Source organism: Carcharhinus amblyrhynchos, unplaced genomic scaffold (assembly GCF_965287045.1).
Source record: "Carcharhinus amblyrhynchos unplaced genomic scaffold, sCarAmb.v2.hapA scaffold_460, whole genome shotgun sequence".
Lineage (NCBI taxonomy): Eukaryota > Metazoa > Chordata > Chondrichthyes > Carcharhiniformes > Carcharhinidae > Carcharhinus > Carcharhinus amblyrhynchos.
In genome coordinates, this window is record NW_027650200.1 from 41,056 (window position 1) to 53,909 (window position 12,854).

General features: G+C 42.2%; 1 protein-coding gene across 1 annotated transcript in view; it reads left to right on the forward strand.

Moving 5' to 3' along the window:
* Window positions 1-389: 389 nt before the first annotated feature.
* LOC145339429 (signal transducer and activator of transcription 5A-like) overlaps window positions 390-12,854 on the forward strand; it is a gene marked incomplete at its 3' end in the record, with an annotated part of 93,946 nt that continues 81,481 nt past the window's right edge. The window contains exon 1 of the mRNA XM_080183892.1: window positions 390-956. The remainder of the gene's footprint in view (window positions 957-12,854) is intronic.

Here is a 12,854-nt window from a genome sequence, read left to right on the forward strand (position 1 = left end):
TTGGGGAGTTAAAAAAGGTCCCAGTGGCATTAACAAAAATTTTTTGTTAAAAATTTCCTTTTCCCTTAACTTGAGTTTGGTTTGACCTTAAAAGGGGCCAAGTTGGGGGAGGGAGGGGGCTGGAAATCTGAAAATGGTGAGAGAAAGAAAATTCGGATTGATGACCTTTGAACATAGAACACAGAACATTACAGCGCAGAACAGGCCCTTCGGCCCACGATGTTGCGCCGACCAGTTAAAAAGCAATGACCCACTAACCTAAACCAAACCCTTTTCGTCCATAAACCTATCCACGGATCTATTAAACGCCTCTAAACTAGGCGCCTCTACAACTGCAGCAGGCAGGGCATTCCAATCCCTCACCACCCTCTGGGTAAAGAACTTACCTCTGACATCCGTCCTATAACTGGTTTGATTTTAAATGCCACTGTCTCCATGTGGGAAGTCGAAGGGCTAGATGGCCTACTCCTGCTCCTATTTCGTACGAAGTCGTTTTCCTCGCTTTAAGAAGAAAATTGACCACACTTGTCAAATCGTCGTTCGGTGAAATGTGTTTTTTTTTTGTCGCTTTGCTGACGGATTGTTGACAGTTCTGGGGTGAAGAAGTTGGCCCTGTTTTGCTGTTGACAGCGTTGGGGTGTGTGTTTTTTTTGGGTGTAGTGTGGTGTTGCTGCTGGATTCTCAACCAATCACCAGAAAAGCGAAAACAAGCTCTTTCGGCCCGGGGAGGAACTCGTGCCACACAAGCGGAAACCCACCGAGCTTTGCGCGGCAGCGCCGTCCGCACTCTCATCTCCCTCCCCAAATTACAAACACAGCGGACGACGGGCAGGAAAATATTTTTTTTTGGTCTCTTTTTTTTTGGTTGAAGACGTCGTCGAAGCAGCCTTCCAAAAGTCCAGAAGACCCGCGCAAGAGTTAAATGGAAAAGAATTCGCCTGCGCTTTGGGTGTGAGGTAAAGCAGACTTTGGGACTTTCATTTTGACTGAAGCGAGCGAGTTCGTTTTTCAGGCTTTTTCGTTCGTCCTCCCCGAATCGAAATAGTTGAGGGGGGAAAAAAAGGAAAGAAACCAGGCCTGTTTCTAGTTTGAGATCCCGATTACACTCGTTTGAGCGGCTTTAGAGAAAAAAAATCGCTCGTCGCAAAACTGCTTGTGCGCTGAAAACATTTGGTCAAAAAGTTGTCTTCGAACAAACTGAACGCAATTCTGAATGTTTGCTTCAGAGAAAGGGAAACGAACGTGTTTCAGAAGTAGTTGTACAACTTGGGTGAAAATTTGGATTTTCGATGCTATTTCACGATTTTTTAAAAGTTTTTTTTAAAAGAATTCTTTACTGTTGAGGCAAATATTGTCGAGAGATCATTGGGTGAGCACACGATATAGCACCCCCCTCCATTTGGCTATTCCTCCACTCCGATCGGTTGGACTAAATGCCAATCATGATGGCTACCTAGCATTAACCAAACATGGGACTTGTATGAAATAAAAACAGAAAAGTCTGGAAGTACTCAGGTCGGGCAGCATCAGTAGTGAGAGGAAGCAGTTAATCTTTCAGGTCGCTTACCTTTTGTCAAAACATTTTTAAGTTGAGTGATTAGGTGACCAGTTACTGCCATTGAAAAATACTTGTTCACCTTGGAATGCATGATCAAGAGTCAGGTTACAGACTGATTATTTTTCGTTATAGTGCTTGTAGGAACAAGAAACGGCAGATTTTCACGCCATTACATTTTTCTGGTCATGTCAGAATTTTTACATGCATATCATTCGTTTTATTCCTTCATGAGGTATTGGCATCATTAGCCATCCCTAATTGCCCTTGCGAAGGTGGCAGTGAGCCACTGCCTTCATTTGCTGCACTTCATGTGGTATAGGTACATCAGTAAAAAGTCTGACAACACCAGGTTTTAATCCAACCGATTTATTTGATAGTAAACGCACAAGCTTGTGCGTTTACTATCAAATAAATCGGTTGGATTAAAACCTGGTGTTGTCAGACTTTTTACTGTGTTTACGCCAGTCCAACGCCAGCATACCCACATCATGTATAGGTACATCCACAGTGTTAGAAAGGGAGTTCCAGGATTTTGGAGAAGTTGGGATTGTTTTCCTTAGATAAAAGAAGCCTGGGAGGTGATTTGATAGAGGTATTAAAAAAATGAGGGATCTGGACAGAAGCAAATGAGAGGGCACAGATTTAAATTAATTGGTAAAAGAAGCAACTTTTCAAGCAGCAAGTGGTTAGGGTTTAGAATGTACTGCCTGAATATATGATGGACGCAGGTTCGACTGAAGCATTCGAAATGAAATTAGATTATCTGAAAAGGAAACATACAGGATTATAGGGAAAAGGCAAAAGAATGACACTTGGTGAGTTTGTTTGCAGAATCCATGCAGACAAGGCAGTCTGAATGGCCACCTCCTGCACTGTGACAACTACGATTAATCTTTGATCCAACAACAGTGGAAGAACAATGATATATTTCCAAATAAGAATGGTGTGTGGTTTGGAACTTCCAGCTAGTGGTGTTCCCGTGCATCTGCTGCCCTGAGTCCTCCTAGGTAGTAGAGGTCCTGGCCTTGGAATATAATGTCAAAGGAACTTTGACTAATGTATCTGGTAAATGGCACACACTGCTGTCGTGGTGCATCAATAGTGGGATGGGTATCATTCAGATAGGCCATTTGGCTACATGTGCCTGTTTTCCCCCATTCAGTAAAATCATGGCTGACCTGACTGTGGCCTGACCATTTCCCTGCCTCCCCCATAAGTCTGACTCCTTTAAATGTTTGTTCTCTCTCTGTGGTGCACAATACCTAAAGACACTACCATGTATTCTGGCCACTTGTTCTTTGCCCAAGTATCCATTCTTTGTGTATACAAATCCAGTCTTGGGCTAACAAGTGATGATTAACATTTGTGCCACGCAATGACCATCCCCAACAACGGAGAATCTAACCATTGTCCCTTGACATTCAATGGCATTACCATCCTTAATTCCATTATCAACTTCCTGATCCTGAAACCTTGAACATCATCTACAAGGTACAAGTCAGGAGTATAATGGAATATTCTCCACTTGCCTGGATGAGTGCAGCTCCAGTCAAGAAGTTAGACACCAGCCAGTACAAAGCAGCCCACTTGATTGGTACCCCATCCACCACCTTCAACATTCACTGCACCACCATTGACAAACAGTGGCAACCATGTGTACCATCTACAGGATGCACTGCAGGAATTCTCAAAGGTTCCTTTGGCAGCACCTTCCAAACCCACAACCACTACCATCTAGAAGGACAAGAGCAGCAGATACTTGGGAACAGAAACACCTGGGGATTCTTCTTCAAATCACTCACCATCCTGACTTGGAAATATATCGCCATTCCCCAACAATCACTGGGTCAAAATCCGGGAATCCCTGTCCTAACACTACTGTGGGCTACACCTCAGGGACTGCAGCATTCAAGAAGGCAGCTCACCATCACCTTCTGAAGAGCAACTAGGAATGAGTAATTAATGCTGGTCTAGCCAGTGACATCTACATCCCATAAATGAATTTTTAAAAAAACCAAGATCAGTGCCTAACTTGCTGTTTAAAAATTGCTGACCGGTAGCACAGTGGTTAGCACTGCTGCTTCACAGCTCCAGGGACCTGGGTTCGATTCCTGGCGCGGGTCACTGTCTGTGTGGAGTCTGCACATTCTCCTCGTGTCTGCGTGGGTTTCCTCCAGGTGCTCCGGTTTCCTCCCACAGTCCAAAGATGTGCAGGTTAGGTTGATTGGCCATGCTAAAATTTCCCCTCAGTGTCCTGGGATGTATAGGTTAGAGGGATTAGTGGGTATAATATGTAGGGGTACGGGGGTAGGCCCTGGGTGGGGATTATGGTTGGTGCAGACTCGATGGGCCAAAGGGCCTCTTTCTGCACTGTAGGGTTCTATGATTGCTACAGTTGTAGCCCAACCACTAATTTTGGTAGAAAATGCCTTCTGTATACTCACATAATACAAGTAAATGTACCCCACAAGCATACTTGCTTAACATGCAGCTCCCATCATTCAGTAAATGTACTGACCTAGACAGTGACTGTTGCTTGGTCAACTATACAGGCATCATTCCTGCTCTTGTCCGTTGTTTACATGTGTGCACACTCCAGCAAGAATCAAGACCAGGAGCTGTGGTTGATGGTCCCTTTCCTAGCCTGGTGCACTAAGGCCGATTGTAGTAGCACAATTACCATCCTGGCTGACATATGAAATGTATCACAATATTCATGCTGTAGAAGATGGCAAAGTAGATCACAAATGTGGGAAAACAAAGTATTACAATATGAGATACTAATCTAATTTTGCTGAATCAAATCTACAACTCTGAAGCTCCTGACTGACGGTTTGTTGTCCCATATGAAAAGAAGAACTAGGGGACCCAGTTTACACTTGAGACCACTAGTAGCTCAGTCATGTTCTTCTTGAATGGCAGACAGGCTCGAAAGTCCAAAGAGCGCGCTATTTATGAGCAGAATTAAAATAGAGCATGCCTTTAAATGAGTTTGTTTCACTTATATGTGATTAAAGTAGTGATAGTCCACAGGTTTTAAAAACCAGGCATAGCATAATCTAAATATTACTTGTATTAGTTTGGGTTGTACATTGATTAATAGACAGAAAATCAAGTAAGAATAGATGAACCACTTTCGGGTAACTGGTGGGATGTTGCAAGTTTGCTGGAAAGTAAACTAGATGACACGGAGATTGTAAAGGAATATGGACAAGATAGGTGGAGTATATGGTGAGGAAATGTGAAATTATCCAGTTGGATAGGAAAACAGAATATTATTTTAAACAGTGAGAGACTGGTAAATGTTGATATGCAGAGGGATATGGGTGTCTTTGTACACGAACCACAGGCAGTATTCGGGCGCAGCAAACAGTTAGGAAAGGAACTAGTATACTGGCTTTCATTGCAGGAGAATTCTTGCTGCAATTATGTTGTTCTTGATGAGACCAAGGAAAGATGGACTTAACTCTTAAGGTTAATGTGCAGGATCAGTTTGCAGTTAGGCAAATTCAATGTTAGTATTAATTTCTGGAAGGCTAGGATACAAGAGCAGTGATGTACTTTTGAGGCTGTATAAGGCTGTGGTCAGACTCCATTTGGAATTTTGTGAGCAGTTTTGGGCCCCATACCTAAGGAAGGATGTGCTGGCCTTGAGGAGGGTCCAGAGGAGGTTCACAAGAACAATCCCAGGAATGAAGGGTGTCATTTGAGGAGCCTGAGTCTACTCATTGGAGTTTAGAAGGATGAGGGGGATCTAATTGAAACTTACAGAATACCGAGAAACCTAAATAGAATGGATGTGGAGAGGATGTTTCCACTAGTGGGAGAGACTAGAACTCGAGGGCACAATCTCGGACTGAAGGGACACTCCATTAAAACTGAGATGAGGAGGAATTTCTTCAGCCAGAGAGTGGTGAATCTGTGGAACTCGTTGCCACAGAGGGCTGTGGAGGCCAGGTCATTGAGTGTCTTTAAGACTGATAGGATCTTGATCAATAAGCGGATCAAGGGTTGTGGGGAGAAGGAAAGAGAATGGGGATGAGAATCGTACCAACCATGATAGGATGACAGAGCAGACTCACTGTGCCAAATAGCCTAATTCTGCTCTATCTTGTGGTCTAACTTTGGAGGGATGCAATCACAGTTCACCCAGACTGATTCTCAGGACAATATTCCCTGAAACTTAAAAGAGCGAGAGGTGAACTCATTGAACGAGGGCTTGATGGGGGTGGTGTGGTTATGGATGTTCCATTGAGTATATCTAAGACTGTGAGATCAATAGATTTTTACATACTAGGAGAATAAAGGGATATGAGGATTAGGTGGGGAAGTGGCATTGAGGTTGAAGAGCAGCTGCCATGAAGTGGCATTAAATGGTGGAGCAAGCTCGAGGGGCTTTATGGCCTATTCTTGTTCTCCATATTTCTGCTATGGTGATGAAATACAGTTCTACAGTCCATTTTTAAAAATTAAAAGGTTAACTTAGCTTTAATCATTCTGCTCCAGCTGTGCAAAGTCATGCAGTGCAAATCTCTGAGGTGGTCCCAAACCAAATTGTTGAATAACTGATGCTGGTTCAACTGCAGTTACACAACTTTCTCTCTTACGTTGTAATGCGCAAACCATTGCAGTGACACAATGTGCGGCATTATATCGGAACTATTCTTTTATCAGTTGGTGACCTGTGGTTGCATGATAACGTTTTGCTTTCTTGTCTACATAGAAGTACATTTGAGTTTATAGCACAGAAAATGATCCACTGTTTATCCTCCACCTTCACTTCATCTAACCCTATTACCATATCCTTCTATTCCTTTCTGTCTCATGTGTTTATCAAGCTTCCCCTTAAATGTAACTACTTGTGGTATCGAGTTCCACATTCTCACCACTCTCTGGGTAAAATTGTTTTGGCAGTCAGATCTCTTGACTCAATATTTCATTTGTCTTTATGCCTCAGGATTCACGATATATATTCTTCATGACCAATTTGTGCCATGGTTTTTTCCTGATTAATCAATGCATTTCTGCTGAAATGAATAGAATGAGTTGCAAGTAGCAGATCCCTGTTGTTTCAGTCTCTTTTTAATACAAACAGAAATGGGCAGCCTAACTTCTGTTTTCAGGCCTTGATGTGAAATTGAACTGGCTTGAACACAGTTGATACCAGTCTGATTGCATTCAGATTACTGTATATGTGGCCTAATCAACCTTTGGATATTGCTCTCAGTTTTAAGAAACTGACTATTCCGTGAAGCACCTTTATTTTTGTTTCAGCCTGTAAATACCATTTCTTTGAGCTTTGGTACAATAAATTCGTTGTTTAAACTCCCCACCCCACATTCCTCAACTCACCATTTTAACTTTGAGGTCTGAGATCCATAGTTTGTTTCTAGGACCTACCCGTTTCAATGCAGGTGTCATTCCTCATGCTTAGTTCATACTGGCACAAACAAATTCCAAGGCCTGGGTGCCTAGCTTACCATCAACTAAACAATTGAGTCATGCCTTGGGGACTCAAACTGAGCAAAGCAAGCTGCTTGAAAGCTCCCAGTTTTGATAAGCAGCACAGCCTTTGAGTCACACCATTTGACTTAATGTGCTGCTGTGATGCCACCTATTTTAAGAACATAGGCCATTCAGCTACACTATTCTGCTATTCAGTTAGATCATGGTTGATCTGTATCTTAACTCATAAGACTTTGTTTCATAATCCTTTGTTTCATAATCCTTAGCTAACAAAAATCTTCTGATCTCAGTCATAACAATTTCAACTATTCCCCAGTATCCGCTGCATTTTGGGGGTGGGCAGTTCCAGATTTTCACTATTTATGTGAAGAAGTGCTTCCTGACATTACCCATGAACAATTTTGAATTTTGTGATTAAGCTCTCCGATATTAAGCCTGCTTATATTGAGCTGATCTTTCTCTACACCCTAACTATAACTGTAATGCTATATTCTGTACTCTCTCCTTTCCTTCTCCCTATGTACTGTATGAACGGCATGCTTTGTATAATGCACAAGAAACAATACCTTTCACTGTATCCCAATACATGTGACAATAATAAATCAAATCAAATATTAAGCTGATCTTTCTCTACACCCTATCTGTAACTGTAACACTACATTCTGCACCCTCTCCTTCCCTTCTCCCCGATGTACTCTATGAACAGTATGCTTTGTGTGCATAGTGCGCCAGAAACAGTACTTTTCACTGTATCCCAATACACATGACAATAATAAATCAAATTCCTGGTGTGAATCCTTCAACCAGAGATTCTCTGTATCTACCTTATTGAATCCTTTTTTATTATTTTAAAAATTCCATTACTTCACTCTTTGACTCAAGGGAATACAAGCCCAAGTTATTTCATGGTAAATGTGAGGGGTTACAGGGAGAGCCTGGTTGGGATGATTGTTCAGAGTCAGTGCAGATTCGATGGGCTGGATAGCCTCTCTCTGTACTATAGGGATACAATGATGTATGCAACCTTTCCTCATATTTCAACATCTAAACGTTCTGGTGAATCTCCTGCACCCCTTCCAAGCTCACTCTATAATTCCTAAGGTGCGATGTCCACAACTGAACACAGTTACTCCAGATAGGTTTTGACCAAGGGTCTACACTAAAGCATCACCCTCTCTTACCCATTGAGGTAAAGAATATTTATTTGAGCCATGTCTACTGGCTTAGTGATTTCCCTGAATGGACATCCAATTTCTGTTGCTCGTCCACAGTTTCTAGCTTCTCGATATTTAGGAAGTATTCTGATCTATCTTTCTTTGGTCCATAGTGGATGACCTCACTCCATCTGCCACAATTTTGCCCACTCAGTCTATCAAAGTCCTATTATAACTTTCTGTTCCCATCCACACTATTTATTGTGCCTTCAAACATTGCTGCTGAAATGGGTTCACGGGTGTTACAAAGAGGCATTGTAATTTTGAGGCCCTCATTTAATTTGAATTTGGCAGGCAAGCTGTGGATATCCTGTCGCTGTTCTGCAGCCTTTGGAATGCTGGCAGAGGCTTGTGGATAGGTGTTATGAGGAAGGTAGAGGGCGTGATACAGAGACAGGGCAAGGCTGGCAGCTGACCATAGTATGGAGCCAATGGTTGGAATGCTACAACCCATGAATAAAGTATTCAATTTGCAAGCTGCGCTCAAATGGGTCTTGGTTGTGTCGAAGGACCCAGATTTCCTGAGGCAGATTGGTTGATTCAGGCAATAGGCCCCTATGAAAATTATAGCGGTCTGATTGTCAGTATTAACAGTCACTGACCCTGCTTTTAGTCTGAGTTAACAAAATGTTCTATGATAATTGGCCACTCTGTCTTCTACCTCCCATTCCCATGTCACATTCTCCTGTGCTTTCATTTTTGTTAATTATTTATTGCACAGAATCTTTGCCAATATGAATTTCAGGGTATCGGATATGTCAATACACACTCCTTTCCACCTTGCTAGTGACATACTCAAAAAATTCAACTGGCTTAATCAGATTTGACTTGCCCTTCACAAATCCACTTTGAAATGGGAGGAGGCTTAAGTGGAACAGGAATGCCGCTTGGACTGGTTGTGCTGAATACCCTGTTCTATGCTGTGTGCAATGTAATCCTGTGACTATCTTTAATCAGCTTATGTTTGCGCAATTGCTCAGCCTCAATCTCTCTCTCTCTCTCTGCAGATAGATTCCAGCAACTTCTCCACTACTGATAAACTGACAGACCTGTGGTTCCTTGGTTTCTTTCTTAAATAATAGAGTGATTTAGGATTTGTTGGATTTAAAAAAAAATCAAAGTCCAACTGGCCTCCTGCCACTCTTAATTGTATGTTACAGCAATAATGGAGTTATTAACTAATAACTATCCTTTTCAACAGACCCATAAATTACATAAGGAAAACCCAGTGCTGGAGAGCTTTGGAAAAGTTATTTTTCTCCTATACCTGCCATCCTCACTACATGTCTTGAATTTTTGCATACGTATTTCTTTGCAGTTTTCCAATCCAAAGGCACAATTTCTGACTCTAGAGAGTTGTAGAAAATTATAGTTTGTTTATTAATGTCACAAAGTTTAAGTGTGTTTATTAGTGCCACAAGTAGGCTTACATTCACGCTGCAATGAAGTTACTGTGAAAATCCCCTAGTTGCCACACTCCGGTGCTGTTCGGGTACGCGGAGGGAGAATTTAGCATGGCCAATGCACCTAACCAGCACATCTTTCCGACTGTGGGAGGAAACCGGAGCACTCAGAGGAAACCAACACAGACACGGGGAGAGCGTCCAGACCCCACGCAGACACTGACCCAAGCCGGGAATCAAACCCAGGTCCCCGGTGCTGTGAGGCAGCAGTGCTAACCACTATGCCACTGTACCACCCATATGATCTCTCACCTGCAATTTCGTTATCTGTTTCTTTTAATAATCTGGGATGGAAATCATTAGGTCCTGGAGATTTGTCTTAAATGTTTGCAGGGTGTGCTATTTTAATGTTAATTTGTTTGTTCTAAATGGGATAATACCTCTGTTAAAATAGTTCCAGTTCCAGTGCCATGCCATCAGAATGTGTTATGTTTTATTATTAACAATGCGTATTAGTAAAATATCCTAAATTACTTTGGTTGTATTGTTAGAAAGTTTAGCAGCTAATAACAATAATTTTGTCAGCAACGTTTTGACTGCAATAATATAGTAGCATTGTGTGATATCTTGGCTAAAGTAATAAGCTTTGTACCTTGCGTGAGAATGTTGCACACTCCTTAGAGCTCTATACTGAAATGTAGAGTGTTCCTGAGTATGTTTTGGATTATGCAATTTCTCTGGCATTCGAGGCATTTTAAAAACTTTATACGTAAAAAGGGAGAAAAGAATCTTTGATAAAACACATTGTTAACTTCTACAGGGAAGTGACTGGTTGTGGCAGGAGCTTAGTTCCCTGCTTCTCACAGTTTCACTCAAGATACCCACAATAATCAACATTACAATAACCTGTAATTATTTAGAACCAGTGGTGTCACAAGGTAGTGATACAGAAATAGTGTAGTCAATTTGTTAGGAGGGTGTATTCTATTTCCAATGTAAGATTGCCAACCCTCCCAGAATGATTGGGAGTCTCAGCATCAATCTCCAGGTGACTATTGTTTCAAAATCTCCCAAATGTATTTTATTATCTTGGCAAATAAAATTTTGTGCTGTAAACTGGTACTGATATGGGGCACACACACGTACTGCACCCATAAACATTGCCTGTTTTCTCTCTGCGGGGAAGGTTAAAAGCAGAGCTCTTGTGACATTTTCTTTTTATCAATTCAAGGGATGTGAGTGTCACTGGCAAGGTCATCATTAATTGTCCTAGAGAAGGTGCTGGTGAGCTGCTGCTTTGAATTGCTACAGCCCATGTGGTGTAGGTACTGGTGTTGTGAGACTTCTTACTGTGGAGGTACTCCCACAGTGCTGTTTTTTGAGAAAACTGCTACTTTTATTCTGCATCATTCACCAGTAAATCAAAATGTTAAACATACTTTCCCTGGATAGTATTATCTAATTCATGTCACATACAGCTGAGGAACCCAGGCTCAATCCCTTCACAGCACTGCGTTGTGTACTGTGTTGGTTTGAAGTGTAAGTAGCATTTGTGTGGCTGCAACTTGAATTCTCTCCTCAGACTGCAATCCTCGTTTTAATGAAATGGATCTTTGGGCTGTGATGTCCATATGTTTTCCCTAGAACTTATTTCCTTTGTGAACTTTCGTCTTGTCATGTATGCTGTTTTCTTTTTCCTTTTCCAGTATTCCCAAGATTCTGGGTCCAGTTCATCTAATTATTTGGGGGTCCAAGGTACAGCGTAAACAACCACTCGGGGTACTTGCTGGCTGCAGTTCTGGATCTTTGCCTTGCCAGTAGATATTGACTCCCACAGCATGAGTGGTCAAAATGACAGTGTCCTTACAAACCTCTGGACCATACAGAGCATATTTAGTTCCCATCTTACTTTTCTTTCCCTTTAACAACTGCTTTCCTTGCATACATGTTCATAGCAGCTGTGTGGACTCGGGCCACACTGCAGCAACGTGCCCCTCACCGAGTCACAAGCCAGCAAGCAGCCATGACAGCCTTTTCAGCACCTATTAGGGACAGAGTTCCAAAACTTTGAACCAGTGTCAGCCATGCAATTAAATAGTCTTCTTTCCTTGTTCACTCTCTAAGACAAGAGCAAGTTCGACAATGACAGAGTTATTTGGGGTGGCACAGTAGTTAGCACTGCTGTTGCATAGCCATGATGTGGAGATGCCGGCATTGGATTCGGGTAGGTACAGTAACAAGTCTCACAACACCAGGTTAAAGTCCAACAGGTTTATTTGGTAGTACAAGCCTCAAGCTTTCGCAGCACTGCCCCTTCATCAGGTGAGTGCCAGGGATCCGGGTTTGACTCCTGGCTTGGGTAACTGTGGGGATTTGCAAGTTCTCCCTGTGTCTGTGTGGGTTTCCTCTGGTTGCTTTGGTTTCGTCCTGCAGTCTGAAAAATGTGCTGGTTAGGAGGCATTGGCTGTGCTAAATTCTCCCTCAGCGTACTGAACAGGTGCCAGAGTGTGGTGATTTGGGGATTTTCACAGTAACTTCATTGCAGTGTTAATGTAAGCCTACTTACATTAATTGACACTAATAAATACAATTAAACTTACATTTAACGGTTCATTATGTAAATGCACCACCTGGTATGTCATAGCCCAGGTTCAATTCTAATTTATGTTGAATTAGCCAATCCAAATTGCTACAGGATGCTACAACTGGTCACCATGTCTCAAGGTTGGGAAGGAAGAAACTAGGAATTTCACTTCTGATTGCTAGCCAGTGTCCCCTGCTAGACAGTGGACATTAAGGGTGAAAACGATTGGGCTTGGCGATGACGTTCCTCACAGTAGAATAACTAGCTCTCAATCATTGCCTATATTCATAGATGCAGAATGGCCACGTGGTTGAAATTCAAGCTCAAACATGTCTTCTCACAATGCAATTGATCAACAGTGGCAGCAGCAGGCAGTAGTATGAAGTGACTCATATGCATGAATGTGAGATACACACTCATGAATCTCATTGGGCCCTCCTGGGCATTTCAAGAGAAGAATGGGCGGGAGTCTGAAAGTCACTTATTAGCAAGCCCCAGCTGCTAAAGGTGCAAGAACCAGTAAAATCAGATGCATGGGAAAGTTAGAATTGCTGAGCAAATGCAGCTATGTTATAGACCTTGGGTAAAAATTGAAAATGCTGGAAACACTCAACAGGTCTGGCAACATC